The sequence below is a fragment of the Rhinoraja longicauda genome, chromosome 15 (assembly GCF_053455715.1).
Source record: "Rhinoraja longicauda isolate Sanriku21f chromosome 15, sRhiLon1.1, whole genome shotgun sequence".
NCBI lineage: Eukaryota > Metazoa > Chordata > Chondrichthyes > Rajiformes > Arhynchobatidae > Rhinoraja > Rhinoraja longicauda.
In genome coordinates this window covers 38,565,315-38,592,038 of record NC_135967.1, presented here as the reverse complement: position 1 = coordinate 38,592,038, position 26,724 = coordinate 38,565,315, and the positions used below count along the sequence as shown (strand labels likewise).

Genomic DNA, 26,724 nt, shown 5'->3' with positions numbered 1-26,724 from the left:
TAATTACACAATCATCCTGATATTTGACATTACATTTTCGTGCAGAAGCAATGAGCAGAAAAATGGTGAAGATGCTCTTTAACAACTTTCTGAAGTACTAGGTTTAATATTTCACTGGCAATATAGCACCTTCCACAAAACAACACTCCATCCAATGCTTCACTTAAGTATGCACTTCACCCTCGAACAGGGATTCAAGTCATGAATTTCTGATTTTAGACAATAATCTAAGCTAACACATACTGAGTATTTGTGTTGGTCAGCATTCAGCAGTTATAACATACTAAACCAAGTGGACCCGTTGGGCCTAAACCTCTCCTGCATTGGTGCAGCACCCCCTCCTCCCCCACTCCCCCCTCCCCTCCCCTTTCCCTTCCCTTCCCTTCCCTTCCCCTCCCCCTCCACCTTCCCCCTCCCCCTCCACCCTCCCCCCTCCCCCTCTTTCCCCCTCCCCTCCCCTCTTACCCCTCCCCTTCCCCTCCCCCTCCCTCCTCTCCCCTCCCTCCTCTCCCCTCCCTCCTCTCCCCTCCCTCCTCTCCCCTTCCTCCTCTCCCCTCCCTCCACCCTCCCCTCCCCCTCCCCCCCACTCCATCCCCCTCAACCCCCCTTATCCTCCCTCCCCCTCCCTCCTCCCTCCCTAGGAGATAGATTTAAACTTTAAAATGTGAATAACTTTAAAAATATAACACCGATTTCAATGAAACTTCTTCCATTAGCACCAAAGGCACGACGGTGAGTAAGGTGGGCCTAAAATTGTCATGCTATCGTGTACCGTTTTGGCTGTAGTTCAGGATCAAACAAACAAACAAACGAGAGTTTTAGTATATAGATATTCAGAAGATAAATGCTTACCTGAGAGTGAAGTAGCATAATAAATGAAGCTGCTGATTCTTGGGAGACTTGACCAAGCTAAACTTATGACCAAAGGTTAGCCATCGACCAGGATTGAATGGTCATCTTTCACCCTTCATCCTATCACCTCCCACACACACTACTTCCAACAGGGTGGCACGGTAGTTGCTGCTTTACAGCGAATGCAGCGCCGGAGACTCAGGTTCGATCCTGACTACGGGTGCTGCACTGTAAGGAGTTTGTACGTTCTCCCCGTGACCTGCGTGGGTTTTCTCCGAGATCTTCGGTTTCCTCCCACACTCCAAAGACGTACAGGTATGTAGGTTAATTGGCTGGGTAAATGTAAAAATTGTCCCTAGTGGGTGTAGGATAGTGTTAATGTACGGGGATCGCTGGGCGGCACGGACTTGGAGGGCCGAAAAGGCCTGTTTCCGGCTGTATATATATGATATTATGGCGAGTCCGAAACTTGCTAGTTGTAGACGAAGTTTATTGCAGCCGCAATACACGAATACAGAGTCAAAACAACAAGTTACAGGACAACCAATATAAACTTACTGTCTTCCTTGAAGACTTCGCCGAACTGGCTAAAACGGGCGCCAAACGCACACCTGACATCGCTGGCCAATCAGCGATGTCGTTTCCTGGACCAATCCCCATGGTCGCGTTCCCACGTGACCTCGCTGGCCAATCCGAGGGTTCGACTACCTGGACCATTCTCTATGGTCGCTACATGACCCCCCCCAGAACCCGAGGTGCGGAACCTAGCAGGGAGCCGGATTTCGCGACCATAACGAGTACGGAGAGGGACAGCCTGAACCACAGGAGCCGGAGGTTCCGGACTTGGTGGAACAGCCGGAACGGGAGGTTCTGGAGCAACTACCGGCACGGGGGGTCCTGGAGGAACTGCCGAAACGGGGGGTCCTAGGGGAACTGCCGAAACTGGGGGTCCCGGAGGAACTGTCGGAATGGGGGTTTGTGGACTGGGCGGAACTAACGGAGGTCGGCCTCTTCTAGGGGTTTGACCGACCAGGACTGGTTGATCCGGGTCCAAATGGGCAGGTTTGAGCCGGGACACCGAGACGAGTTCACTCTTGCCGCCCATGTCTAAGGTGAAAGTAGCCGTTCCCTTACGTAAAACCCGAAACGGCCCTTGATAGACCCTCTGCAACGGGGCGCGATGGGCATCTTTACGCAAAAAAACAAACTCACAGTCCTTCAGGGAAGACGGTTCATGTACCATGGGACACCCATGACGTGAAGTCGGCACTGGAGCCAGGGAACCCACCCGTTCCCGGAGAGCTGCTAACGCTGCTGGGACTGTAGGGAGCAGTGCTGAAGTGTCCGGAAACAGATCTCCAGGTACTCGAAGGGTCGAGCCATATACCAGCTCTGCGGACGATGCACCGAGATCTGGCTTAGGAGCCGTCCGGATGCCCAAAAGAACCCAAGGGAGTTGGTCTACCCAGTCCGGGCCTTCAAGCCTTGCACTGAGGGACGCCTTAAGTTGGCGGTGGAACCTCTCTACGAGACCATTTGCCTGGGGGTGATATGCAGTTGTGGGTTGTAATTTGGACCCGTACAGTTCCGCCAGCGCGGCCCAGAGGGACGAAGTGAACTGTGGTCCTCTGTCCGTTGTAATAACTGCCGGGACCCCGAAACGAGCTACCCAATGAAGGGCCAAAGTCCTAGCACAAGACGCTGACGAGATGTCAAACAATGGGAAAGCCTCTGGCCACCGGGTGAACCGATCTACCACCGTGAGGAGGTGGGTGTAGCCCCGGGAGGAAGGCAAAGGCCCGACCAAATCCACGTGGATGTGGAAAAAACGAAAAGCCGGGACTTCGAAATCCTGTACGGGGGGCTGGACGTGGCGCTGGACCTTAGCGGTCTGACAGGGCACGCAGGAACGTGCCCACCCCGCTACCTGTTTCCGCAGGCCATGCCAGACAAACCTCGCTGCCACCAAGGCAGAGGTGGAGCGGATGGACGGGTGCGCCAGCCCATGAATGGCATCGAAAACCCGGCGCTGAAGGGAGGGCGGTACTACCGGCCTGGGGCGAGGAAGAGAAACATCGCACCAGACTTTCGTGCCCTCCGACCCACAAGCTACCTGGGCCAACTTCAATCCCGAAGTGGTGGACTGGTAAGCCGAAACGGTATCCGCTAGGAGCTGTGCCTCCGCGAGCTCCTGGGGATCCACTTCGTAGTCCACCGCCGAAATAGGGGGAAAAGCAGGTCTAGACAGGGCGTCAGCAACGGCATTAAGCTTACCCGCGATATGACGGACATCTGTGGTAAATTCGGAGATAGCAGTCAGGTGCCGCTGCTGGCGGGCCGACCATGGGTCAGACAATTTCAAAAAAGCAAATGTTAATGGCTTGTGGTCCGTAAATGCCACAAATGGGCGGCCCTCGAGGAAATACCTGAAATGACGGACAGCTAAATGGAGAGCTAGAAGCTCTCGGTCAAATGCGCTATATTTCAGCTCGGCCGAATTTAGTTGCCGGCTGAAAAACGCTAAAGGCTGCCAACGGCCACCAACCTGCTGCTCCAGAACTCCACCCACCGCCACGTCAGAGGCGTCAACCGTCAGGGCCGTGGGGGCGGAGGGGCTCGGATGGACCAACATGGTGGCGTCTGCCAAGGCTGCCTTAGCTGCCGTAAAAGCCGACTCTGCGGCCGGGGACCACAACAACTCTACCGGATTACCTGCAAGGCATTGGAAAAGCGGGCGCAGGACTCGCGCCGCTGCCGGAACGAATCTATGGTAGAAATTAACCATGCCAACGAACTCCTGCAGCCCTTTTACTGTGGTAGGCCTGGGGAAAGCCCGGATAGCCTCCACCTTGTCTGGCAAAGGGACAGCGCCGGCAGGGGTAATTCTATGTCCTAGAAAATCGAGAGCAGGCAGGCCGAATTGACATTTGGAGGGTTGAATAATGAGCCCGTGGTCTTGGAGCCGCTGGAACACGGTCCGCAAATGGGCCTGGTGTTCCTGCACTGAGGGGCTGGCTACCAGGATGTCGTCTAAATAAATAAACACAAAGGGTAAACCCCTGCCCACGCGGTCCATCAGTCGCTGGAAAGCCTGTGCCGCGTTCTTTAAACCGAAAGGCATACGCAACCATTCAAACAACCCGAACGGAGTAATAGTTGCAGTTTTTTGTATGTCCTCCGGTCGCACCGGAATCTGATGGTATCCTCGCACCAAATCGATTTTGGAAAACACTACCGCTCCTTCCAGTCCAGATGAAAAGTCCTGTAGGTGCGGTATGGGGTAGCGATCAGCCGTGGTGACAGCATTGAGACGCCGATAATCGCCACATGGCCTCCACCCCCCAGATGCCTTGGAGACCATGTGTAACGGCGAGGCCCACGGGCTGTCAGACTGACGAACAATTCCCATTTCCTCCATCTTCCTGAACTCCGCCCGTGCCACCACCAGTTTGTCTGGCGGTAGTCTCCTGGCCCGAGCAAAAACGGGAGGGCCTTCGGTGCGGATGTGATGGACCACACCGTGCTTAGCTGAAGGTGCGTCAAAACGTTGGACGAGCAGCTCTGGGAACTCTGCCAGAATCGCAGCATACGAGTCGGGGGCCGCGACGACGGCCTGGACAGTAGGGCTGGGCGAGGAGGCGATTGCCGGAGCGACGTGCTCGTCTTCCGCAGCGGGTCGGAGGTCGTTACCGCGGACATCAGGAACCAGTGAAAAAGCCCAGAGAAAATCTGCGCCCAGGATCGCTTGTTTGACGTCGGCTATGATGAATGGCCATTCGTACGTGCGGAGGCCTAACGCAAGGGACATCTTCCGTGTGCCGAAAGTGCGGATAGGGCTGCCATTAACCGCGATGAGGGTGGGACCTGTCTTACCCGATCTGGTTTCGAGGTCGGTCGGCGGCACTATGCTGACGATGGCTCCGGTGTCTACCAAAAATTCTGTGTCCGTGAATCGATCATGGACATAGAGGCGCCGGTTCTGGCCAATCGTAACTGCCCCTATGTACGATCGGCCGAGGCATTTCCCGCGAAGGTACAAGGCAAACGACAGTTGCGGGATTCGTTACCCCATCGTAGGTGATAGTAGCACCAGCCGCGCTTGTGCGGATCTTTTTGGCGGGCTTTCGGAGAATTGGCGGGAGACGTGGCGCCATCTTGCCGTCGCTGTGGCGTGGTCACCGATGTCGAGACTTTGTTGATGGAATCCCCTGCCTTGTTTTTTCCCGCTATGAGCGCGTCCGCTTTCGCTGCATATGCTTCGGGGTCCTTAAAAGAACAATCCGTAAGCAGCAGTCGGACATCCTCGGGAAGTTTCTCGCGGAATGCCTGTTCAAACATCGGGCAATCCGTGTGCTCACCGGCTAGCACCATCATTTCGGCCATGCGGACGGAAGGCAGTTGGTCTCCAAGCTCCGGTAGGTGCAGAAGTTTTGCCGCACCACCATGCTTATTTAACCCGAAGGTTCGCAGTAATGCCTTCTTCATGGTTTCATATTTGTCTTCCGCAGGTGAAGTTATGATAAACCGCATCATGCGCTTGGTTGTGTCCGGCGATAGAGCGCTGACGAGGTAGAAGTACTTCGTTGCATCGTCCGACACCTTCTTTATGTGGAATTGAGCCTCGGCGTGGATAAACCAAGCTTGCGGTGCGTACGTCCAAAATAACGGAAGATGCACGCCTCCCGCGCTTGACTCCGGTGCGCCCTGCTCGGTCATCGTCAACGAGGCGTTGATTCCTGTTCAGTTGGTGATCGTCCAGATCACGTTCGGGGTCACCAATATGGCGAGTCCGAAACTTGCTAGTTGTAGACGAAGTTTATTGCAGCCGCAATACACGAATACAGAGTCAAAACAACAAGTTACAGGACAACCAATATAAACTTACTGTCTTCCTTGAAGACTTCGCCGAACTGGCTAAAACGGGCGCCAAACGCGCACCTGACATCGCTGGCCAATCAGCGATGTCGTTTCCTGGACCAATCCCCATGGTCGCGTTCCCACGTGACCTCGCTGGCCAATCCGAGGGTTCGACTACCTGGACCATTCTCTATGGTCGCTACAATATGATATGATATGATATGATATGATTACCATCTTCATTGTCTTCCAGCCATTCAAGATCCTTGTGTAGGAAGGAACAGCAGATGCTGGTTTAAACCGAAGATAGACACAAAATGCTGGAGTAATGCAGCGAGACAGGTGGCATCTCTGTTTAGAAGGAATGGCTTCTCCAGCCAGTTACTCCAGCATTTTGTATCTATTGTCAAGATCCTTATCTCTCAATGAGATTTTTCAACTGCCTTCCTTTTGCTCGGTTACAAGGATTACACTGGAATGCAAGTCTGTGCAAAATCTGAAACAGCAATACTTCCAGGGGTCAAACAGCTGCCCTTTTTAATCATTTTACCGATTTATTCCAAGTACTCGTGTGATTTCCTACACTTTTGGAAAGCTGATGAACAGCCATTCTGTCAGATAATTGATTAGGTTACAAACCACATACTAATTTATTAACGATAAATGGAAACAACAGCACCAGCAGATGTGGAATAGTACATGTGGGACATTACTTATTCTCTTCAAATATAGCGCATGAAAAGATCCAAAATGCCTTGGCAACATTGTATATGACAAACATGCTTAGAAATTTATCCCCAGTTAACAATATTAAACATGCCTTATAAATATATAAACTCATTGTTCTCCGCCCCTGAAATTCATTCCATCAACTTCAACTGAAGGAATTTTTGAGACAGAGCTTTGGAAGTTTGTACAACTATGTTAACTGATCGCTGTAAAGCAGAGGGGAATTACTAGGCAGTGGTGCCTTGTTCATAACTTCATATTAGTTTCAGCATCTAAACAGGCAGTAGGTAACATGGGTATGAGCTTCCAAAAGGTGGAATATATTTAATAGTGGCAGCGGAGACTAATTGTTACTTTAAAGCTGTTACATTTTCCAGACGTCTCACATGTCCAAATGCTTTCCTGGCTGCAACAATGTGCACAGAAAGTACCAGTTCCATGCGTAGACTGCAGTTATTTCAATCATACTTCTACTTTGTTCCTTGTGAATGGTGGCAATGCACAGGGCTCATAGGATATGAGTCACTTACTGTAAGATACTCAGTCTTTGACCTGCACTTATACCCATTGTGGCGGGTCAATAGTGACTTCCACTTCATTGATAATGAAGAGCTCAGAAGTGATAAACCCATTGAATGTCAATTGTGGATGGTTAGACCCTCTCTTTTGAAGTCGGTGAATGTCTGGCAGGATTTGTAACGCAAATGTTACTTGGCACCCATCAGCCAGAGTCGAACGTTATCTACAGTTGGCCATGTGCAGGCATAGTTTAATTGCAGTGGCAGCAAGAGTTGTGGAAGGAATTGAACATTAAAACAGTTATAGACACAAAAAGCTGGACGATTCTTCCATCCAATAATCAGAAGTGGGTCAGCCTGTGATAACTGTTTTAATCTGTAGGAAGGAACTGCAGACTCTGGTTTAAACCAAAGATAGACACAAAAAGCTGGAGTAACTCAGCGGGGCAGGCAGCATCTCTGGAGAGAAGGAATGGGTGATGTTTCGGGTCGTGACCCTTCTTCAGACTGATCTTTTCACCCATTCCTTCTCTCCAGAGATGCTGCCTGCCCCGCTGAGTTACTCCAGCTTTTTGTGTCTACCTTTGGTTTAAACCAGCGTCTGCAGTTCCTTCCTACACATTAAAACAGTTATCACAGGCTGAGCCACTTCTGATTATTGGATGGAAGTAAAGTCATTGGTGAAGCAGCTGAAGATGGTTGAGCCTCGACAGTGCCCTGAGGAACTCCTGTAGTCATCGTCTGGAGTTGGGATGATCGATCTTCAACTACTGCAACCATTTTCTTTATATGATTTTCTGTTTGAATTTAGTTTATTGTCACGTGTACCGAGGTACAGTGAAAAACCTTTGTTGCGTGCTAACCAGTCAGTGGAAAGACAATACATGATTACAATCGAGGTATCCACGGTATACAGATGATAAAGGGAATAACGTTTAGTGCAAGATAAATTTCAGTAAAGTCCGACCACAGATAGTCTGAGGGTGGAGATCCAGGTTGTACCCTGACCTCGGGTGCTGTCTGTATGGAGATTGCACGTTCTCTGTGACAGCATGGATTTTCTCCGGGCGTGCCAGCTTCTTCTCACATCCCAAAAACGTGTGGGTTTGTAGGTTAATTGGTTACAGTAAATTGCCCTGAAAGTATAGAGAATGGATGAGTTAAGTGGGATAACATGTGAAGTGTGAATGGGTGATCGATGGTCGGCGTGGACTCTGTGGGCCAAAGTGTTATGAGGTGTTAATGTTGGAAGCTCCCGTCCAACCCACCTCACTGCCCCATCAAGACCCTCCTGCTCAAACGGTGGCAGATGTGGCAGATTCCACAGGCGCTTCAACAGCCACCTCGATGAGTTCACAATACTCAGGTGGGGGTGCCACACTGGCACAGCAGTAGAATTGCTGGCTTACAGTGCCAGAGACCCAGGTTCGATCCTGACTATGGGTGCTGTCTGTACAGAGTATGTACGTTCTCCCTGTGACCACGTGGGTTTTCTCCGGACTCTCCAGTTTCCTCCCACACTCCAAAGACGTACAGGTTTGTAGGTCAATGACTTCTGTCCATTGCAAATTGTCCCTAGGTGTGGAACAGTGCTCGTGTATGGGGTGATCACCGGGTGGGGCGGACTCGCAGGGTCGAAGGGCCAGTTTCCGTGCTGTGTTTCTGAAGTCTAACTGGAGTGGAAACAAGTTGTTCATTCATTGCAAGAGACTGACTAATAAGGTGGAGCCAATACTTATTTTTCAGTGTTATCCAACTTAGCCACCCAGATTTTGACTGTATCATTATACAGAAGTATAAAGCCGAACACAAATACTGAAAAATACAGTCTACAAAAATTAAAACAACATAATTGCAAATTCATTTAACAAGTAAAGTATCTTCTGCTACACAAATTTCCCTGTAGGATTAGTTTTTTTTTGAACTGATGAACATTGGAAATTAATCCATTTATCCCATTATTCAGCATGTGATAACAGGGCATTAAGAAAATCATATTAGTACTAGGCAGAGTGAACATAGTTTAATCGGCAGAGTCAACATGGTTTAATGAATGTGAAATCATGTTTGAATTATCTATTAGAGCTCTTTTTAATGTGTAACTAGTGGAGTTCACTGTATTGGCCTTTAGAGAAGACTCAATAAGATGCCACACAAGATGTTGTTACACAAAATGAGGGCAATATATTAAGTGATTTAGGAATGGGTAGTGGCTGGAAATCAGGTAACTTGAATAAGCAGGTCATTCTTTTTAGATGGCAGGGTGTAAGTTGTTGATCTTTCTCGAGGATTTTGGGTCTCATATAATCTGCATAGATGAAGGAAGTGAGTGCAATATTAGCCTTGACATCAAAGCTAAGTAGAAAGGTAAAGTGAAAGGAAGGAACAATGACATGGCAAATAATATTTGCAAGTTATGTGTTTGAGTAAGAAGAAGATGGCAGGTGGAGTACGATATATCAACAAATATGAAATGATCTACTTTGATAGAAAGGATGAAAAAACAAAATACCATCTAAAACACACAAGACCAGTCAGTGTTGGTACATTGAGGGGCTAGGGTGTTCGTGTACATCAATCACAAAAAATGAACATGGAAATGAAGAAAATAAGACAGGCATTTATTATGTTAACTTTCATGACAGAATGAGGGCTTTAATGCTGTTATAATATGAGGTTTTAGTGAGACCACTGCATGGTTTGAGTCACCTTAACCAAAGAAGAATATAATTACAATAGCCACAAAATGCTGGAGTAATTCAGCGGGATAGGCAGCATCTCTGGAGAGGAGGAATGGGTGACGTTTTGGGTCGAGGCCCTTCTTCAGATTAGCTAGGAGAGGTTAGCTAGCAACTGCACAGATGGACTACATTGCCTCCTGGCCTGATAGACTGCCCTTTAAGGAGAGATTGAGAGGAATAGGCCTTTGGAGATTATTTCAATGAGCTGGTCTCAACAACATTTGAAATTCTGACAAGAGAGATACCAAGAAACAGTTTCTACTCAATTAGAAGGTCTTCTAAAAAGGCATTAATCACCAATTGCCTCTTTTCCCTCTGGCAGCCTATGGATAGTTCGATTATTCAAGATAATGATTGATTGAAGAATGTCGGAAGAAGAGTCCCGACCCAAAATGTCACCAATCCATGTTCTGCAGAGAAGCTGTCTGAACCGTTGAAATTTTCCAGCACATTGAGCCTTAACTTTTCTACCTAATGACTCATAGATTCTTGGATGCTCGGAACATGTTGGACTGTGCAGAAGTAGAAGATCAACCTTGCCATGATGGAAAGGCTGGATTGAGGGGTCATATAGCCTTCTCCATCCTCCTAGTCAGCTTAGAACTGACTCGGTGCGTTATCTGTATCGATGTTGTGCAATTTGCAGAAACACTTTACTTCATAATCACCAGGGAGTAGAAAAATATGGTAAATTTAGAAATATATGGAAAAAGGCCAAGTCAATCATGTAATACAGCAGTGTGGGCTGTAATGTGCAAAGGGTAACAGCAAAGGACCGGCTCAGTATATTAACACTAACAAATAGGAAGAAAGTGTGGAACAATGGTAACATCAGAATTACAGCGCCAGAGACATGGGTTTGATCCTGACTATAGGTGCTGTTTGCACGTTCTCCCTGTGACTTGCGTGCGTTTTCTCTGGGTGTTCCGGTTTCCTCCCACCCTCCCACACTCCAGAGGCGCACAGGTCGTGTAGGTTAATTGGCTTGGTAGAATTGTAAATCGTCCCTAGTGTGTGTGGGATAGAGTAAGTGTGCAGGGATCGTTGGTCGCCGCGGACTCGATGGGCTTAAGGACCTGTTTCCGTGCTGTGTCACTAAACTAAGCAGTCTTTGTATGTCAGAGTGAGCAAGCCCCTTTCTCACTGATGGTTGGAGACCTATCAGCTCCCCTCAGTTGGGTCAGCAGCAAACAAGTTTGTCACTGCTACGTGGGTGGTTTTAAACTAAATAGTGGAGGGGGGGGGTTCACATGGGATGGACAAGGATGGAGTTAAAGGGTAAAAGAGTATAGGATCTGATCTGTATATTTTCTTAGTAGATGTGTTGACATGCAATTTAGAGCAAGCTATTTGACATTTTGATTGTATTTTGGACATTGTTTTTATATATTTTTCAAATAAAGTTCATTTTAAAGTTAAAATTTTTTTTTTTTTTTAAAAGAGTATAGGAAAAGTTAAAAAACACCCCTGAATTAATGGGACGGAAAGCTCACGAAGGAATAGGAGAGAATGGCCACGTGGAATAGGAATTGATATGAAAGGTGAGACGAGCAAAGGATTAAAAGTATTATATATGAATGCGTGAAGTATAAGAAGTAAAGTGGATGAGCTTGAGGCTCAGTTAGAGGTTGGTAGGTATGACATTGTGGGGATTACAGAGACGGGGCTGTAGAAGGATCAGGACTGGGAACTGAATATTCATGGTTGTACGTTCTCTAGAAAGGACAGGCAGGTGGGTAGAGGAGGTGGGGTAGCTCTGTTGGTGAGGGATGAAATTCAGTCTCTTGCGAGGGGTGACATAAGGACTGATGATGTAGAGTCACGGTGGATAGAGTTGAAGAATTGTAAAGGTAAGAAGACACTAATGGGAGTTATCTACAGGCCCCCAAACAGTAGCCCGGATATAGGGTGTAAGTTGCTAGAGTTAAAACTGGCATGTAACAAAGGTAATGCCAATGTGGTTATGGGGATTTCAATATGCAGGTAGACTGGGAAAATCAGGTTGGTTCTAGACCCCAAGAAAGGGTGTTTGTAAAGTGCCTCCGAGATGGATTCTTAGAGCAGCTTGTACTAGAGCCTACCAGAGAGAAGGCAATTCTGGATTTAGTGTTGTCCAATGAACCAGATTTAATAAGGGAACTCAAGGAAAAGGAAGCGCTTGGAGGTAGTGACCATAATATGATTAGTTTTAATCTGCAATTTGAGAGGGAGGAGGTTAAACCAGGAATGTCAGTGTTCCAGTTGAACAAAGGGGACTATGAAGGCATGAGAGAGGAGCTGGCCAAGGTCAAATGGAAAAGGATCCTAGCAGGAATGACAGTGGAACAGCAATGGCATGAATTTCTGGGCATAATCCAAAAGATGCAGGATAATTTCTTTCCAAAGAGGAAGAATGTTTCTTACGGGAGTAAGAGGCAACCGTGGCTGACAAGGGAAGTTAGAGATGGAATAAAACTAAAAGAAAAGATGTATAACATAGTAAAGAGTAGCGGGAAGCCAGAGGATTAGGCAACTTTGAAAGGACAACAGAAGATAGCAAAAAGGGCAATGTGGGCTGAAAAGACGAGGTACGAAGTGAAGCTGGCCAAGAATATAAAGAAGGACAATAAAAGCTTCTTTAGATATGTTAAGAGAAAAATATTAGTAAAGACAAATGTGGGTCCGTTGAAGGCAGAAACGAGTGAAATTATTATGGGTAACAAGGAAATGGCGGAAGAGTTGAACAGGTACTTCGGATCTGTCATCACGAAGGAAGACACAAACAATCTCCCAGATGTACTAGAGGACAGAGGATCTAGGGAGACAGAGGAACGGAAAGAAATTTGCATTCGGCAAGAAATAGTATTGGGTAGACTGATGGGACTGAAGGTTGATAAAACCCCAGGGCCTGATGGTCTGCATCCTAGGGTACTCAAGGAGGCGGCTCTAGAAATCGTGGACACATTGGTGATCATTTTCCAATGTTCAATAGATTCAGCATCAGTTCCTATGGATTGGAGGGTAGCTAATGTTATCCCACTTTTCAAGAAAGGAGTGAGAGTGAAAACGAGGAATTATAGACCAGTTAGCCTGACATCGGTGGTGGGGAAGATGCTGGAGTCAATTATTAAAGAGGTAATAACGACACATTTGGATAGCAGTAAAAGGATTAGTCCAAGTCAGCATGGATTTATGAAGGGAAAATCCTGCTTGACTAATCTTCTGGAATTTTTTGAGGATGTGACAAGTAAACTGGATGAAGGAGAGCCAGTGGATGTAGTGTATCTAGACTTTCAGAAAGCCTTTGATAAGGTCCCACACGGGAGGTTGGTGAGCAAAATTAGAGCACATGGTATTGGGAGTAGGGTATTGGCATGGATAGAGAATTGGTTGGCAGACAGGAAACAAAGAGTAGGAATAAACGGGTCCTTTTCAGAATGGCAGGCAGTGGCGAGTGGAGTGCCGCAAGGCTCAGTGCTGGGGCCAGAACTATTTACAATATATATTAATGATTTGGATGATGGAATTAGAAGTAACAATAGCAAGTTTGCAGATGACACAAAGCTGGGTGGCAGTGTGAACTGCAAAGAGAATGTTAGGAGGTTGCAGGGTGACTTGGACAGGTTGAGCGGCAAAAACAAGGAGGCAGATTATTATCTCAATGGTGTCAGATTAGGTAAAGGGGAAGTGCAACAAGACCTTGGTGTCCTTGTACACCAGTCACTGAAAGTAAGCGTGCAGGTACAGCAGGCAGTGAAGAAAGCTAATGGCATGTTGTCCTTCATAACGAGAGGATTTGAGTATAGGAGCAAAGAGGCCCCTGGTTGTATGGTTCCTTCTACAGTTGTATGAGGCCCTGGTGAGACCACATTTGGAGTATTGTGTGCAGTTTTGATGTCCTAATTTGAGGAAGGACGTTCTTGCTAATTAGGCAGTGAAGCGTAGGTTCACGAGGTTAATCCCTGGGATGGAGGGACCGTCATATGAGGAAAGATTGGAAAGACTGGGCATGTATTCACTGGAGTTTAGAAGGATGGGAGGGGATTTTATCGAGAGGTATAAAATTATAAAAGGGCTGGATAAGCAAGATGCAGGAAAAATGTTCCCACTGTTGGGGGAGTCCAGAACCAGGGGCCACAGTCTAAGAATAAAGGGGAGGCCATTTAAAACTGAGGTGAGAAGAACATTTTTCACCCAGAGAGTTGTGAATTTGTGGAATTCTCTGCCACAGAAGGCTGTGGAGGACAATTCACTGGATGAATTTAAGAGAGAGTTAGATCGACCTCTGGGGGCTAGTGGAATCAAGAGATATGGGGAGAAGGCAGGCACTGGTTACTGATTGTAGACGTTCAGCCATGATCACATTGAATGGCGGTGCTGGCTCGAAGGGCCAAATGGCCTCCTCCTGCAACTATTTTCTATGTTTCTATGTTTCTATTAACACTATCCTACACAGACGAGGAAAAAAATTACATTTATATCAAGCCAATTAACCTACAAACCTGTACGTCTTTGGAGTGTGGGTGGAAACCGAAAGTCTTGGAGAAAACCCACGCGGTCACGGGGAGAACGTAAAAACTCCGTACAGACAGCACCCATAGTTGGGATCGAACCGGAATCTCTGGCGCTGTAAGGCAGTAACTCTACTGCTGTGCCACCGTGCGGCCCAGAGCATCCTGCTGGTTTTCACTGGAACATAGAACAGTACAGCACAGGAACAGGCCCTTCAGCCCACAATGTCCGTGCCAAATACAATGCCAATTTAAAGTAATCTCCTCTGCCTGTACATAATCTATATCCATGCACCTATTTAAAAGCTTAAATGCCACTATATCTGCCTCCAACACCACTCCTGGCAGTGAGTTCCAGGCACACATTACTGTCTGTGTAAAAAAAACCTGCCCATCACATCTCCTTTACATTTTGCACTTCTCACCTTAAAACTACGCCCTCTGTTCGTTAAAGATGACACACCACGTTTCGGGCCGTAGAGTAATTGTAGATGCAATCCCCGGTACATTGGGGATTTCATTCAGCTCAGATCATTGCAGCTGGATTAGCAAATGCAAACACGAGCTGTAGTATTAAAGAGTGCGTCCTATTTAATCAGGTGAACCATCTCGGACTGAAACAAAATCAGCCGCGGGGATTGGAAGTCTGACAGCTGCCCAAAGGCAATGTCAGTGAACTTGGGAAGGGTGGTGATGGATGGAGCTAAATCTATGTGGAAGATTCCTTCACATTCATGAACATATCTCCCGCTCCGAGACACAGGGTAATCTACTCTTCTGCTGGGGGAGATAATTAGAGGGAAGATGAACTACATCCCCCAAGGAATAGTGAAGCTCGGAATAATTAGCCAGAATTTATCTTCCACGCTCCAGCACAGAACTCCAATGGCTTGTCTTGCAGCTGTAAGTTGTATTCTTCAAGCAGTTGGCGCAGAGCTTTAATTGCATTGAGCCTTGATTGCAGTGTCTGCGGCCTGAATTTTAACCAGCATTTGGGTTATGAAACCATTAATGTCCTAAGCCATTTGTGCCGGGCCAAATGATGGCGGAAATCTTCATGCAGCGCTGAATGCCGAGAGGAATTTGCAGCCCGAGACCATGTTACAGCCAGCAAAATGGGAGCTGGGACCACAGATGGCAAAAATAAATTATAAACCCTTAACTTACTGACCTCTTCTGGTCCTCGTTTACTTCCTCATTTAACTGGCCCTAATGGAAATGCTCTGCGGATCAGCCAACATTTGTGGAGAGAAGCAAAGTTGACGTTTGTTGTTGATAAATATACGGAGAAGCATCTGCTGCCGCTACGTATTGAATACGGGTGTCAGAGGTTATGGGGAGAAGGCAGGGGAATGGGGTTAGGAGAGAGAGATAGATCAGCCATGATTGAATGGCGGGGTAGACTTGATGGGTCGTAAATGGCCAAATTTTGCTCCATTTCGCTTATGATCTGATGATCTTTATGCTCCAATTTTTACACTAAATTTCAACGCCGAATGTAAATAAGATTGAATTTGTGATACTTTTTCGAAGTCACATTAACTGTTCCTGCGTACATGAGGTGTGTATAATGGGAATGGTAAGAAGTCACCATTGCAGATTACATGCGTAAGTGGGCCAGTCCACAGGGGAAATGGTGCCAGAATGATTAATTGACTCTTTATTTTTATTTCCTTGCTACTGCGAAAGAAATCAGGTTACGTTGATTTCTATCATCTCCTAACGAAACAGGATTAAGATTTTTAATGGGCAAAGCTTAATTTTGTTTTAGTTTTAGATAAAATTCCAACATGCTCTTCGCGTTCACCCCAATCCCACCACCACCCCGTGTAGAAACAAGGAACTTCAGATCCTGGTTTACACAAAAGGACACAAAGCACTGGAATAACTCAATGGTCAGGCTGGAGAAGATACGCACCAAATGCTGGAGTAACTCAGCGGGACAGGCTGCATCTTTGGAGAGAAGGAATGGGCGACGTTTCGGGTCAAGCCGTTTTGCTGATGTTCGAGGGATTTAAGTCCAGAGGTTGCATCTCTAAACAGAATTTCTGTGAATGGTCACAAATATTCAAGCAAGCAGTCAATAACTCCAGTAAAATAAAATATCCCAACAGACAGGATCACTTTTGACACCAAAGCAATTTTCTGACAGATTGCAAATGACGTTTGTTTCAACTCCCATGCATGTTTGGATAAAGTACCAGCATGAATGATGTGGCTACATCCTTAAAAGCAGCTAAGGCCAACTTCAAGCATCATGTCTAACAAGTAGCTGGGTCCCACTTGTCTGTTTGTCTAAGATCAGGGTATATAGATTTTAAAGGCAAAACAGCTAACATGTGTAGCTTGTAAGATTCAGAGTGGAGATGTATTACAACAGCCTGTGACTTTGCTTTTTTTTCAGTTTAGTTATGCTTATAGAAACATAGAAACATAGAAAATAGGTGCAGGAGGAAGCCATTCGGCCCTTCGAGACAGCACCGCCATTCATTGTGATCATGGCTGATCGTCCACAATCAATAACCCATGCCTGCCTTCTCCCCATATCCCTTGATTCCACTAGGCCCTAGAGCTCCATCTAACTCTCTCTTAAATCCATCCAGTGATTTGGCTTCCACTGCCCTCTGTGGCAGAGAATTCCACAAATTCTTTTAATATGAAATGATTTGCGCGATTGTACGCATGCGCAAAGGAGACTTAAGATGGCGCTAACATGAACACAGGCACGTTTGAATACTTGTGTGCGTCCGAGATTTATTCATAGACCAATTACAGCACAAATACACAACACTACTCTTTATCTCTTAACATACCTAAAGAAGCTTTTACTGTCCTTCTTTATATTCTTGGCCAACTTCCCCTCGTACTTCATCTTTTCAGCCCGTATTCCCCGTTTTGTTACCTTCTGTTGTCCTATGAAAGTTTCCCAATCCTCTGGCTTCCGGCTACTCTTTAGACAATAGACAATAGACAATAGGTGCAGGAGGAGGCCATTCGGCCCTTCGAGCCAGCACCGCCATTCAATGTGATCATGGCTGATCTTTGCTGTGTTATATATCTTTTCTTTTAGTTTTATTCCATCTGTAGGAGCCATTTTGCAGTTATTAATTATTTTTGCTTATTAATATCATTACCTTGTATTCTGCTGTAGTTTGGACACTATAGAGCTAATGCAATGCTTACGTAGGGGCTGGGCGGAGCCAGAGTTCGGGCAGTTGGGTACACGCTGGCACAGAGTGGGTGAGCTGGGAAGTGCTGACAGAGGGTCAGTTAGAAGTATAAGAAAATAACTGCAGATGCTGGTGCAAATCGATTTATTCACAAAATGCTGGAGTAACTCAGCAGGTCAGGCAGCATCTCAGGAGAGAAGGAATGGGTGACGTTTCGGGTCGAGACCCTTCTTCAGACCCTTCTTCACCCATTCCTTCTCTCCCGAGATGCTGCCTGACCTGCTGAGTTACTCCAGCATTTTGTGAATAAGAGGGTCAGCTAGAAGCTCCGCCAAAAGATTTATCAGCCATGATGTAATCGCCTGTAAGTTTTATTAACAAGAAGATTAATACAAACTGTGTCGAAGTAATATCTGGCAACCAGTATCGATCGCATAGACTGTGGTAAGATATGGGATTTTACCTAGCAATTAATAACCAGTCGATGACAAGAGATATGCCAATATGTTTATTGCACCTTCAAATAAAGAAGACTAACTATTAAACGTCAAGGAGGATCTCTGTTATTAGTTGTTTGAGTCATTACGCTTATCGCTGACCCGGTCTATGCAAGTGGCAGCTTGGGAGCTAATTGATATGGATGAGAAGCTGGCTGCTACACCATCCCTAACTTCCCTTGTCAGCCACGGTTGCCTCCTACTACCCTTAGAATCTTTCTTCCTTTTTGGAATGAAATGATCCTGCGTTTTCCTGATTATGCCCAGAAATTCCTGCCATTGCTGTTCCACCATCAATCCTGCTAGGATCCCTTTCCAGTCTACCTTAGCCAGCTCCTCTCTCATGCCTTCATAGTCCCCGTTGTTCAACTGCAACACTGACACTTCCGATTTAACCTTCTCCTTCTCAAATTGCAGATTAAAACCAATCATATTATGATCACTACCTCCAAGCGGTTCCTTTACCTTGAGTTCTCTTATCAAATCTGGTTCATTGGACAACACTAAATCCAGAATTGTCTTTTCTCTGGTAGGCTTCATTACAAGTTGCTCTAAGAATCCATCTCGGAGGCACTCTACAAACTCTCTTTCTTGGGGTCCAGAACCAACCTGATTTTCCCAGTCTACCTGCATATTGAAATCCCCCATCACCACAGTGGCATTACCTGTCTTACATGCCAGTTTTAACTCCTGCTGCATCTTACATCCTACATCGGGCTACTATTTGGGGGTCTGTAGATAACACCAATTAGTGTCTTCTTGCCTTTACAATTCCTCAACTCAATACACAGTGACTCTACCTCGTCAGTCCCTATGTCTTCCCTCGCAAGGGACTGAATTTCATCCCTCACCAGCAGAGCTACCCCACCTCCTCTGCCCACCTGCCTGTCCTTTCTATAGGATGTATAACCCAGAATATTAAGTTCCCAGGCCCGATCCTCCTGCAGCCACGTCTCTATAATCCCCACAATGTCATATCTACCAGTCTCTAACTGAGCCTCAAGCTCATCTACTTTACTTCTTATACTTCGCGCATTCATATACAAAACTTTTAATTCCTTACTCATCTCACCCTTCACATCAATCCCTATTACAGTTGGCCATACTCTCCTATGCCTTTGTAAGCTTTCTTTCCCATTAATTCTGGGGTCATCAACTATCCCTTTACTCTCTTTCCCTTTAACCCCATCCTTGACTATCCCATTTGACACCCCCCCCCCCCCCCCCCGTCCTTATTTAGTTTAAAACCATCCATATAGCAGTGGCAAACCTACCCGCCAGAATGCTGGTCCCCCACCTGTTAAGGTGCAATCCGTCCCTTTTGTACAATTCCCCCTTACTCCATAACAGATCCCAGTGATCTAAGAATCTAAATCCCTGCCCCCTGCACCATTTCCTCAGCCACACATTCAGGTCCTGTATCTCCCTGTTCCTGCTCTCGCCAGCACGAGGAACTGGAAGCAAACCGGAGATAACTACTCTGGAGGTCCTGCTTTTCAGCATTTTTCCGAGCTCTCTAAAGTCACGCTGCAGAATATTCATCCCCTTCTTTCCGACATCGTTTGTGCCAACATGCACTACCACCTCCGGCTGTTCACCTTCGCCCTTGAGGATTTTCTGCACTCTGTCCGTGACATCCTGGATCCTGGCACCAGGGAGGCAGCACACCATCCTCGAATCCCGTCTGTTGCCGCAGAAACCCCTGTCCGTACCTCTCCCAATGGAGTCTCCTACTACCACGGCGTTGCCTGACGTCGGCCTCTTTGGTTTTGGCTCTACAGCACTTTTTGCTTCGCAGGCCAGTCTGCCGCTCAGTGTGGCAATGTCTTCTTCCCCGACAGCTTCCAAGTGGGTGATATAGATGAAAGAGATCTCAAGGTTGTTAATAATTGAGATTGGTCACTTTTGCCGAGCACCAAGATAAACTGAAGTGAAAAATAAAAATTTTAATGGGCTATAATAGCAATTTTATATATACTTTAAAAAAATCGAAGTCAGAGGCCATTCAGCTCAACTTGTCCATGCTGGCCAAAATGCCCACCCAAGCTAGTCCTAGTTGCTTACATTTGGCCCATATTCCCCTAAACCATTCCTATCTATGTACCTGTCCAAGTGTCTTTTAAAGTGCTGTTAGAGTTCCTGCCTCAACTACCTCTCTGGTAGCTCACTCCACATACCTGCCACCCTCTAAGTGGAAAACTTGGCCTTCAGGTTCCTATTAAATCTTAGATAGACACAAAATGCTGGAGTAACTCAAAAGGTTTGGCAGCATCTCTGGAGAAAAGGAATAGGTGACATTTTGGGTCAAGACCCTTCTTCAGATGAAGAGTTTGGGGAGAGGGAAACTAGAGATATGGAAATATACAAAGGACACTCTTAAACCCTATTAACCCTCCTATCTCCTATCCTCTTGCCCTTCTCAAGTGTTGCACATAACTCGGTTAATTTGCCTTTGTTTTGGGTGAATTTACTGTTTGGTGCTTTCTATCAACAATTCAGAAGTAGCATGAGACCCTGCTGGATTTAGGCCCAGGCAAATGGGAGAGCAATCACAACGTTCTTACCTTCATCCAAGTGAAGGTCAACATTACCTGTCAATATGAACAACAAAAGACAGAAAGTTAAAATGAGCATTAACTAGCCGAAGCTCAACCCTCACCTGTATCAACCGATTACCTGCCATCATTTGTCCTGCCCCTTCTCTCTTCCAGCTTTCTTTCCCCCCACAATTAGCCTGAAGAAGGGTCCTGACCCAAAACATCACCGATGCATGTTCTCCAGAGATGCTGCCTGACCCGCTGAGTTACTCCAGCACTTTGTGTCTAAATTGGCAGGTGGTTTGTTCTAAGGCAGGGCTGGTCAGGTGACACTGACTGAGATCAATTGGGTCAATGGCCTATATTTGCTGTGTAAATTAAATGTAATTCAACACAAGATATGCGGTGGTGCAGAGATCAATATATCCTGTGAAATTGCAGGCATAAAATGCTTGTGCACATTTTGCTTTCATTTCATATGTCCTATTTGTTTTGCTTTCCAGCTATTTAGTTGTGGCCATCGATCGGTACATCAGCAATGCCGCTCCGCAACAGGTATTTTGCAGTGAATTTGTTGAACAGATCTTGGATATTGGTCAGCGTGTTACAATTGATAAGACAGTGTGTTATAATTGATTCCCAGAGGGGAAGGCAAGATTAAACAAGCCTTTCAATTCCGGATCTGTAATCAATGGCTTTGGTAGAAAATCCTCAGGTTAGGGCAATGATGGACGTATACATTCTTCAACAGATTATACTGTGTCATTTCTCGCAGTCTGGCCTCACACATCAACAATAGTGGCTGGAGAAAGGAGCCACAGAGCTACCAATGATTTTGGCACTTTATTCTTGTAAAAGCCGACATCTTCAAGCAAAGGAATCAAGATATTTGGGGGGGAAATTCTGAAAAAGACCAGCTATACACGGCTGAGAGTGAGACTGGTGCATATTCTCACTTTCTAATTTATTTATATACTCATGATTTAGTTGCAGCATTTCTGACATCCAGCATTAATGCTCCTTTCGTGTTCGAGCAAGTTAATTATGAGGAGGGATTGGATAAGCAGAGGTCCTTTTCCCTGGAGAGAAGGTGGCCTGATAGAAGCAGACAAGATTATGAGAGGCTTAGATAGGACAGATAGTCAAAATATTTTTCCATGATAAACAAGACGTAATTTTAAGGTGAGACAAAGTAGTTTAAAAGGGATCATAGAAACATAGAAACATAGAAAATAGGTGCAGGAGTAGGCACTGAGGAATAGATTTAATAAATAGAGAGTGGTTAATATCTGGACATGCTGCCAGAGGAGATGGTGGAATCCATTACAATCACGGCATTCAAGAGGTGTTTAGTTTAGTTTAGTTTATTTTAGTTTAGAGACACAGCATGGAAACAGGCCCTTCGGCCCATCAAGTCAGCACCTACCAGCGATTCCCACACATTAACACTATCCTAGACACACCAGGGCCAATTTTACATTTATACCCAGCCAATTAACCTGCAAACCTGTATGTCCTTGGAGTGTGGAAGGAAACCGAAGATCTCGGAGAAAACTCACACAGGTCACGGGGCGAACGTACAATCTCCGTACAGACAAGGACCTGTAGTCAGGATCAAACCCTGGTTTCTGGTGGTGTAAGGCAGTAGCTCTACCCCTGCGCCAATGTGCTGCCTTCTTATTTAGGCATTCAATGAAACAAGCAAGGCATTGAAGTACGCAGACCTAATACAATACAATACAATATATCTTTATTGTCATTGTACCCAGGGGTACACCGAGATTGGGAATGCGCCTCCCATACGATGCAATAATTTAATTAATTTAGACAACAGCTACCCAATGATACAATTGTAACAGTTTTAGACAGGATAAAGTGCAAGTTGATCTATGCATTGTGACCATCCGGCTCAGCAGGACCGGTTCATTGCAGCTATGGCCCTGTAGGCTAATGGGATTAGCGTAAAGCAACAATAAGGTCAGCATGGACATGATGGGCCGAATGGCGCTCTTCTGTATTGTGCAATTCTATAACCGTGACTTTCCATGGTGAAAGTTGAGTGACTGTCATTGCTCTTTGCTGTCCTGTCTCTAATCTGTGCTCAATTTCAATGAACACTTATACTGTAAATGTAAATTATTCTTAAAGAATACTGTAAGTTGAAAGCACAAGATGAAATGCATTGATAGTTTGCTGTAACTGAAGCCCATTTGAACAGATACTTGAAATTCGTAATTCTAAATCACACACCTGATTAAATGCCCTTGGTCCTCTGCCTCCGAGCTCTTCAGCAGTTCTCAGCTGCGTTTGCTTTTCAGCAAGATTAGTTAGTGCAGAGCACACAATTAAATGATCTGGTAGCTCACAGCACGACTCTGAGCCCGAGCCCCACTTATTCTCAACCAGAACACTCAGAAAATGACCAAATACCAATTAGGTTCCCAGCTTCACAAGCGAGCATGAAAGGCAATCCACGCTCATATCCCATTATCCATTTAGTGCAGAGACTTTTAAACATGCAAGCTCTCTGCTAAATTACCAATCGCTACACTATTTTAGAAGCATTGCAGAGACACAGCGCTCCCTCCATTCCGCTCCAACTCAAGCATAACCCAAACATGGACCTGGCGTTGGGGAACACCATGAGGGATGGTGGGAGATCAAAGGGGAGGGGAGGGGAGGGAGGGGGGAGGGGAGGGGAGGGATGGGGGGGGGGGACTCTAGTTTTACAATCCTCTGCCCAGGAGTTAAGTCTGTGTTCGTTTGTTTGTTTGTTTGTTCCGGTTAAGGCGTTGTGCACACAGCAGCCAGCCAACAGTCGCTTGTCGTTTTCTTTTTGTTTTCACTATTGATTTAATTTTAATTTCAGGTTTCCACGTACCTTGTTGTGTGTTGTGACTGTTGGCAGACCAATTTCCTTCCGGGGAGAATAAAGTTCTATCATTTAGTATCATATCGTAAAATAACACTCCTGAATGAGAATACTATTGGTACAGGTGTCAGAGGTTAAGGGGAGAAGGCATGGGAATGGGGTTAGGAGGGAGGGATAGATCAGCCATGATTGAGTGGCGGAGTAGACTCGATGGGCCGAATGGTCTAATTCTACTTCTATTCCCTATGACCTTATGACCTTAATTGCGTAGAAAGGAACTGCAGATGCTGGTTTATACCAAAGATAGACACAAGGTGCTGGAGTAACTCAGCGAGACAGGCAGCATCTCTGGAGAAAAAGGATGGGTGACGTTTCGGGTCGAGACCCTTCTTCAGTCTGGCAGTCTGAAGAAGGGTCCAGACCCGAAGTGTCATGTGTCTATCTTGGAGATACTAATTTATCACTTCCCAGCTAAGCATGTAGGACGGTGAAAATTGTGGTGTTCAAGTAATGTTACAACCACAGTTGCTTTTCTTATTCATCTTTATAACTGGTGTGCGTACAGTTCTTCTCAGGGTAGGTATTTCTGGTGAGGCCCCTCCGGTTTGCAGTGGGTCCAACCATTGCAATTTGTGGATAAAGGACCCCACCGATCCATCAGATCAGCTGTGAGAGAGGTAACAGACCTGTGCTTTGCCTCAAATTAGCACAGAAATGATCTTTTATCTGTACAGGTGTACAAGGAAATGGCTAATGGGACTGGATGATGGATAGTAGCAAAGGTAATTCACAGTCCACCACGTCACTGGTGGTTTGCAATATACAACGTCAGTACTTAAAAAGAACATGTCCAATGGTTTAATTTACCCGAGTCCCCTGATAATATCGCAAGCAGCATCATTCCACCCAACAGATAAATACGAACAAGAATATGAAGTTATTTCATGGAAAGCAATTCATATGGGAGTGGAATTACAGATCATAGCTCTGTGCCTTCTGTAAATATAATTATTTCCTGGGAAATAGTTACTTTTTTTGCTCATCAGTAGAATTTATCTGCGATATTATATGTGGAATTCTCTGCCTCAGAAGGCAGTGGAGGCCAATTCTCTGAATGCATTCAAGAGAGAGCTAGATAGAGCTCTTAAGGATAGTGGAGTCAGGAGGTATGGGGAGATGGCAGGAACGGGGTACTGATTGAGAATGATCAGCCATGATCACATTGAATGGCGGTGCTGGCTCGAAGGGCCGAATGGCCTACTCCTGCACCTATGTCTATTGAGTATTGTCTATTAATTTCACCTTTGCTTTCATGATGTACAAACAACATCTAAAATCATGCTCACTAAAAGCGGTTTCCTAGTTCAAACTGCTCTTTAAAGATTAGCATAAAGAAAACCTGTTATTTGGATTGCAGAAAATCCAGCATAGGTTTTCGTTTTATTATATTTACAAGTTGTCCAGAACGCATCATTGGAGGAGCAGATAAACCTAACGGATCAAAATTCCTGTCTGCTGGATATAATGGTTCTATCTGACCTGAGGTTGGATTGTGTCAATTCAGTTCCCATGGGATAGAACTACAGCACAAATTACTTCAGCACAGATTTGATAAAATTGAAGGATTTCATTACACAAGCTGTTGGGACAGATTAGTGAGAGTTCCACGTGAGTTCCAAATAAGCATGCAGTAACTGACTGGGCTTAATACTGGAATTGGTGTTCAGACTGAAATGGTCAGGCACTAACAAAATGTACGCAAAAATTGATTAGTATCAGGTAAAACCAGTTGTGTAGACTAACATTACTGCAGGCTTATTTATCACTTCCTTTAAAAAAAATGGTTTAAGCAAAAAAACATTGGACTCGATTGTAATCATCTACAGTCTTTCCACTGACTGATTAGCACAGAACAAAAGCTTTTCACTGTACAACTATGGGTGCTTTGTCTGTACGGAGTTTTTACGTTCTTCCCACGACCACGTGGGTTTCCACCGAGATCTTTGGTTTCCTCCCACACACCAAAGACGTACAGGTTTGTAGGTTAATTGGCTTGGTGTATGTCTAAATTGCCCCTATGTGTGTGTGTAGGATGGTGTTAATGTGCAGTATGGTTCAGGTAATATCTAACATTGCCACACTTAAACTGGGAATGCTTGATGCTAATAATTAACTGTTTCAACAAACCCTAATAACGAAATGTTCATCAAAACGTGAAGAAGACCATAAAGCTCCAGTTTGAAAAAATAATGTAACAGAACCATATAAATTGAACAGCTGTAAATCCATGGAATGCAACCTTTCCGAATTTGAATTCCCACTGTATTCTGGAGCAATGAATGCATTTCATAATGTCTGCAGTCTGCAAATCCCACGAACAGTGGAAAGGTACAACATAACAAGCCAGGTATGTTTAATGAGAATTGAACCTTGTGATTTATAGGAGCATGAAGATTGCCAGAAACATAAGACACGAGTGGAATCAAGGGATATGGAGAGGTGGCAGGCACAGATTACTGATTGTAAATGATCAGCCATGATCACAATGAATGGCGGTGCTGGCTTGAAGGGCCAAATGGCCTCCTCTTGCACATATTTTCTATGTTTCTATGTTTCTATGAGAATAGTTCAAAGTATCACAGTCTAACTAAAGGTGAATAAATTGACTTGTCATCCAGAATGAATCTCTGCCTATCTAGAAGCCCCTTAAAAACCACTATCATGTTTGCCTCCACAGGCATGCTATTCCAGGTATCCAAATGTGTTAGAAAAACACCTTTATTATAGTAGTATAAGAAGATAACTGCAGATGCTGGTACAAATCGAAGGTTTTTATTCACAAAATGCTGGAGTAACTCAGCAGGTCAGGCAGCATCTCGGGAGAGAAGGAATGGGTGACGTTTCGGGTCGAGACCCTTCTTCAGACTGATGTCAGGGGGGCGGGACAAAGGAAGGATATAGGTGGAGACAGGAAGATAGAGGGAGATCTGGGAAGGAGGAGGGGACGGGAGGGACAGAGGAACTATCTAAAGTTGGAGAAGTCGATGTTCATACCACTGGGCTGCAAACTGCCCAGGCGAAATATGCGGTGCTGTTCCTCCAATTTCCGGTGGGCCTCACTATGGCACTGGAGGAGGCCCATGACAGAAAGGTCAGACTGGGAATGGGAGGGGGAGTTGAAGTGCTCGGCCACCGGGAGATCAATTTGATTAATGCGGACCGAGCGCAGGTGTTCATCAAAGCGATCGCCGAGCCTGCGCTTGGTTTCGCCGATGTAAATAAGTTGACATCTAGAGCAGCGGATGTAATAGATGAGGTTGGAGGAGGTGCAGGTGAATCTTTGTCTCACCTGGAAAGACTGCTTGGGTCCTTGGATGGAGTTGAGGGGGGAGGTAAAGGGACAGGTGTTGCATCTCATGCGGTTGCAGGGGAAAGTGCCCGGGGTTGGGGTGGTTTGGGTA

At 45.8% G+C, this 26,724-nt stretch overlaps 1 long non-coding RNA gene across 1 annotated transcript; it reads right to left on the bottom strand.

Moving 5' to 3' along the window:
- Positions 1-7,614: 7,614 nt before the first annotated feature.
- LOC144600423 (uncharacterized) lies at positions 7,615-19,696 on the bottom strand. Its single transcript, XR_013548135.1, has 3 exons — positions 19,453-19,696; positions 16,106-16,235; positions 7,615-8,092 (listed from the first exon to the last, which is right to left on the bottom strand). It is a non-coding gene; the product is annotated as an uncharacterized LOC144600423 (long non-coding RNA).
- Positions 19,697-26,724: the final 7,028 nt, after the last annotated feature.